This window comes from Aptenodytes patagonicus, chromosome 3 (genome assembly GCF_965638725.1).
Source record: "Aptenodytes patagonicus chromosome 3, bAptPat1.pri.cur, whole genome shotgun sequence".
In the NCBI taxonomy this organism is placed as follows: domain Eukaryota; kingdom Metazoa; phylum Chordata; class Aves; order Sphenisciformes; family Spheniscidae; genus Aptenodytes; species Aptenodytes patagonicus.
Genome location: NC_134951.1, coordinates 52,296,026 through 52,302,643, shown reverse-complemented (window position 1 = coordinate 52,302,643; position 6,618 = coordinate 52,296,026).

Genomic DNA, 6,618 nt, shown 5'->3' with positions numbered 1-6,618 from the left:
GTCCGGGAGCACGCTGGTGATGGGAGGAGGATTGGTATAGCAATTAGCGGACCCTGCACCCCATTTTTTTCCTCCGATCCAAGTCAGCGTGCTGGCTGAAGGAAGGACATCCTGTGATGATGGCATACAATGTCCTGTTTGTTTATTATTAAGAGCATTCCTGCTTCTCATTACAAAACAACCAGATGCCTTACTTCCTTCAGTGGTCCTGTCTCTTCAGTGAGGCGTCCTCAGGCTCAGAGGAACGGTGATGCACAATTCCATTTATAGCCATCTACAGCCCAGTGTGAAAGCTAGCTGCTTCACTGCACGGCAACCCTACTACTTTTCCTTCTTCTCGCACGTCTGTGAGAGTATTTCTCATCGCTTTCCCGGCACTTTACATGGCAGCTAGTTTCACATTCTTCTTTTAAACACACACGCACTTATATTTTGGGGTGATCTGGGTGTTACATATTTCTTCACAGGAAAAAGGGAGAAAGAGGAAAAAAAAGCACATTTTATGCAATCGGGTGCCTATCTGTCTCTCTGACGGGTGTACACACATCCCTTTCCCTTAACCTGCTCCTCCTCCCTCTGATAAAAAGACGCATGGAAAGGATTACTTGCCATTTTCGGTCTGCGATGCTGAGAATAGTATATCTGTGTAAAGACCTTCCGTATGCGCTAACACAGGAGGGCTCGTGGCAGCAGACATAAGTAGGGCAACTGCTTGCAAGTGAGTGTCCTGGCTTAACTTCCACCACGGCGTAATTCCACAAGAGAGGTGGCCCGAGCACTGGGCTGAAGGATATAAATGTAATTGGATATACCCAGTAAAACTGAGGCGCATCCAAAATGAGGTCTAGGAAGGCTCTGAAGTAGGAAGAACCATTCATTAAAGGAGAGAAATCCGGCCTACTTGATTGGGTTAATTAACTGATGCTGAGTCACACCGCATAGAACAGAAAAACAATGTAGTCATACTGAAGGTGATTATTTTACCGAAAAATAGTCTCACTCTGAGAGGCAGCTGTTTCAGAGCTTTTCACTTCCCTGTTAGCTTGAAAGAAAAAAAAAAAAAGGGGGCGGGGGGGGGCAAGAAAAAAGGGTTGATGTATTTCCTTCAGGGGCTGATCTTCTTAATGTGAAGGAGAGCAGGAGAAAAGCAAATCTGCCTTTCAAGGAACTGAGAGTGCTTTTGGGCTGGAGAAGAAGAGGAAGCAGAGATTAGATCAGATCAGATGAAGTGAAATATTCGTCAGGACGACAGGAGGATGCCAATATCCCAGGTCAGTGCAGCTCTCTCCCCCGAGCCTGAGGAGGCGAGTACAGCCTGTGAAGCCTACAGACTTCAAATAACTCCGTGGCACACTCCGAGGCTATCCTGAAATTAGCTCCCAGAGTCTCAGTGAAGCTGAGCCCAGAACTACTGTAGCGCAGGAGAAGGGATTTCACTGGCATGCAGGTCTAGCCTAATGGTGCCTGATCTGGAATAAAACTAAGTTTATCATGAAAGAATAGACAGAAACAAATTGTTAAGAATGTGTGTACTAAAGTAAGAATCACAAAGGAAACTCTGCCATTAAAGAAATATATAGACTGACCTTCTGACCTTCCTCCTTAATAAAGAAACATAAAAAGACACCCTGTTCAACCAGCAGTTTTCTGCTCTTTTATAGAAATCTTTCATACCAGTAGTCGCTATTGTCTGGAATGTGCAATCTCAAAATGTTGTTCATTTCAAAAAGAACATTTTTAGTCATATTTTCATTTTTTCCTTCTCGCTCATAGAAAACCTCAATTACCGTATTAATCAGCATTTCTCAGGCAGCTCTCTCTGCAGCAGCTTTCAGCCTGGCAACAAATCATGAATGGCCCTAACAGCTCTGATCTCAGAAATCCCCATCCATTTCCTTTGATGCTATCACCACTTCAGCTCAACAACAAGCCTGCCCGACTCAGCCTCAGTTGCCGCTGCTGCTGTTCTCCCCGAGCCTGCGAGAGCTGTAATTGTAAGGGGAAGAAGGAGGGAAGGGAGCTGGCTCTAATAGATGAAACTGCTTTAGAAAGTTGGAGGGGAGATAAAATGCACACAAGAGATTAAAGCAGAGTCTCATTTTCACATCCTCCCCTTCCCCTTACCCAAACAAGGTCAGTGGCAGATTGACCACATCAAGAGTAACTACCAGACCCACCCCCATTTCCCACTTCCTGCATGTAGGCATCCTTGTGCTGGTAAACATTTGGGGACCAGTTGTGGTCATTACTTGGAGAAGGTACATGATGTAGTTGCATGACTGCACATCTTTTAAAAGCCAACTGAGAAATCAAACTCAAAGAAGAACTTGCTTTCAAGTTCTGCTGAGATACATTCGTGTTTTGGGGCCACGTTTCTGAAAACGTGGTTGCTGTCAGATTCAAGGGAAAGAGAGAGACCCAGCACGCTCTAGTGACTGTGCAACAGGAAAAGTTAAAGCCTTCTTCTCACAGACTGGCCTGACCTTTACAAAACACAGCCTATAGGCTTCAGATACGATCTCAGAGGCTTTGTATGCCCTGGACTACTTCAGCACGGTATTGCCTATAAGGAGAGAAATTAAAATTGCACTTGAATCTACATGAAGGTTTTTGCAAGGGCATTTGGGGTGGTGTTATGTTGTAGCCAGGAGGCTTTTGAATTAACATGTGCAGCTTTCAGGGACTGCCTTTAATTACAAAGCACCCTGGTCATTGCCTCGTAGCACTTCCAAATGCCTTTACATTTATTTTTGTCTCGGCTGTGCAATACCCAAGAGCAGATCTTTTGGCTGCACTCTCAGCTACTGCCTCGTGCAAGCCTTAACATCTCTTTTGATTTCTGTTGTTTTATCCTCTCAAGAAATTTTCCTTAAAAAGAGAAAAAAGGAGTCAAACTAAAATACCATATCCCTTTTTGTTTCCAGCTAGGCCTTATTAAAATACTGCCCAGATGACTTATGAATAAGCCAGAACAACCCTCCTCTAATGGAAAAAAACATTCTTGCAGCACACAGAAGCGAGAACTAAGCTTCAGCCATTTCCTCTTGTTGAGGCTCGAGTTTGAGAAGAAGGAGCCGAGGCTGTCTGGGCCTGCTATCAGGAGGGCAAGAAGTCACTGTGAGAAGTTGGGCTTCTCTTTGCTGCGCATGCAGCTGAGCAGCAAAGACAAAACAATCTGAAGCCACTTGGTCTTGTTTCCCAGGAAGCAAGCTGGGGTGAAGGTATTGAGAAAGAAGCAGCAGCAGAGGCTTTGTCACTGCACTTCTTTTTTTTCTCATTGTGGGAGAAGGCAGCAGACTTCAGGGTCTGGACTAAAAGTAAGGAGCCATCTCCTTGTCCCTTACGAGAAGTGAAATGCCTCACAGCAAAGACCACAGATGTTCCCCCTCTTGGTTACCATCAGCCTTCCCATCACACTTCTGAGCGATGGTGGTCTTGAGAAAGGTAGGGATGATAGCTAGGAGCCCATACAACAACGCTTGTATTGTCTTTGCATGTTTCTACCAACCCATGTTTATACCGGACAAGAAAACCTGAGCACAAAACCCAATCTTCCACATCCCAAACACGGACTTTTGAATATTCTGTCCACAGCAACTGAGTCTGAGGAAAAAAAACTTTCCAACCTTCCTGGTGACAGAAGACTGAAAAAAGGGCGTGCTTTGGGAAATTTTCCTTTAAAATAGGCTGATTTCCACATTGTTATGGAGGAGGGATGGGACGGTATACCTATGTTAGAAGGCTCACTCCTGTGAATATTTCAAAGACATCAGCCCCGCAACAAGCTCACAGCAATCTGAAATAACAAAGCCACCTCAGAATTAATTGCATTAATTCAACTTTCATGTCTCTTCCCAACTTGGCAGTCATGACACTTTTTGGGGTATCCTCTCCTCAACCTGCCTGGTAAGTCATAGTGATATGAACCACAGTGAAACTTCGGACTCTGTTCCTGCACAATTCAGTTTTCATTTCAGATACTCTCCAGGCTGCCCAATCTCGTGGAGCTGATGAACAGAGCAGAAGGAGGGTGAGATCTATGGTGGAACCACGCCGCTTTTCTCAGACAAAGAATTGGCCACAGAGCGCGTTTCAAAACAGATTAACAAAAACAACAGCTACACACCATGATAAAGCGCATATGGTGGAAACGAAAATATTTACCCACAGATTATCACAGATCCAGCAACGCGACTACCGTGCATCTAGGACCAGAGGATTCGAAACAGTGACTGTATGTTTAGAGCTGATTAGGAAACCTGGCAGGGGTGGGCTGAAGGACCACTTTTTAAGCTTCTAAGGGTACAGTTGTCATTTCTCCACCTTTCCTACCCCACGGTGGTGAAATAACAGTCTTTTCATACCTGTGTGTTGGCTGGGGGAGGGAAGAATTCCTCTGCTATTAAACACAACTTCTCATTAAATAGTTGACACCTTATCCTTCTTTAAATGTTGTAATGTTTACTTTGCAAAACCCAGGAAAGCTTTTAAAATAAAGATAGCAAAGAGATTCTTAAGCCGGGTGTCCTTGCTTATCTGCTCTTTATCAACCAGCTATTGTTTCTGGAGGAGCTCGTTGGGGAAGGTGGAGCAAAGGGGGTTAATGTTCAATAGGTATCTATCAGTTCCCCTGAAGGAATAGCACTGCTGACAGAAGAGCAGCACTGGGCTCTCAGCTACTTCCTGCAGAATGTGACAAACCAGAGAGAAAAAAACGAGAGCTGCAGCTACTTCTTTTTTTTTTCCTTCTTTTTTTTCCTCCCTCTCCCAAAACAACTAGTTTTAAGAAAGACATTGTCCTTAGGAGAGATAATCCCACAATAGAGAGTCCATTAGAGGTATTAAAGCATTGGCAGTGCCTGATCTACAAGAAGGGCTCTGTCCTGACAATAGACAATTAAAGCTGATAAATCTGCACTACTTGTTGCCGTTCTAATTCCTCGTAATTGTATGCTACTTGTCCCTGCCTCCTGCGTCCAGGGATGAAGCATGCTTCTTTAATCTCCAGAGTACCTGACCTAGTTCCTATGTGGTCTTTTCAGGACCTGTTTTCTTCCCATCTGGACTTCTTCCCTCCTACTCTCCTTTCCTGCTTCCCTCCCCTAAGCATTAAGAAGAGGTTACGGTAGAGGGCACAGAAAACACCAGAGCACAGCACCCGGATCAATAATTCTGGAGCCCCAGACAATGCACTAATCTGCAATAACAGCTAATCATGGTCAATTTGGCACACTAGTGATTAAACTGTACTTTTCATTAGGCTCAACAAGTAGAGCAGACGCACACTGACAATTCAAATTGACCTATCACTAAGAGCTGCCAAACTCGCATGCACTGCGGCGTTTGTAGCTGCTGCATCACTAGTCTTGCCAGACTAGGCGCTTTGTGGGGGCTTCTCTTTTTCTTTTGACGTTTTATGGACTGCGACTCTTAGCTGTGTTTTCTATAAAAAGCCTCACTTTACTACAATGAGTTCTCCTAGTTAAAGGGCTCAGTGGGTGAAATTATGATGTGCTGTGCAGGACGCTGAAAAATGATCATCGCAATTACATGTTCCCTGCTGGTGCTGACAATATTCTTGGTTTTATTTTACGTCTCAAAGGTATTTGGTGTTTTTCTCAAATTTCTTTTTTTTTTTTTTCTTTTTTTGAAGAAAGCTTGGAAGCCTACTGGTGACAAAGCAGAAGCATCAAAAGGTGCATCACAAGACTTAAAAGAGAAAGTGAGTAAAAATTACCTTGCATCTATTTATTTTTCAAACTGAACTGTTCAGCCAACCTCACAAAACATTTGAAGACTGAAGAATGGTTTGGATTTTCTTATTTTCACCAGTAGGTGAACAAGCCACTACCCTGTCCACTTTAGAAATCTACAAAGTTATTAACTCTTACATGCCATTTTGATAGTGACCTTCCCATCACCCTCATAGAACAATTTCTTCTGACAACAATTCCTTCTGGTTACCATCGTACTTACCATCGTACCTAGCGGACCCGTTTTGCAAACTGCCCTGAAAGCCTCACCCAAGAGTTTACCACAATCTTTAAAGCACAGCACCAAATTCCAGGACTCCTAGAGACCGACCCCACACACTCAGGGGTCTCCTTCTGTTTAACTTTAGCTTATCATCCTTGTATTAACTTGCATAAGTGTTAAAACTGCACTCCAAGTTGCTCTTTAAAAAAAAAAAAAAAAAGCGTGGAAGATGTCAAACGAATGCAGGAAATGTCTATTCTACTATTAATATTAATGAATCCCTAATGCATTTGCAACCCACTTGAGGTAAGTCAGTAGAGTTCTTCTGACAAGAAAGCTATTCCTCATCAAACTACCACTGCTAAAGATGTTGATGCTTTCCCTTTTGCTTTGTAATCTTTAAACCAAGTGTATATCGCACCACAGCCTACCACAAAATAATGTATTTTATCCTAAGTGAACACAAAGCCCTGGAGACAGAGGTTTAAAACAGCGCACATGTCCGCTCAATTTATCATTTTAAGATAGGAAGCTGCCGCAACAAACAAAACACCTCCTTGAAAGTGGGACAGCAGCAGATTGCGGTGCAGAAAGCTCTGGGATCTTTTGTTTTCCTGGAGAGCAACAACGGGGCTTTGCAGA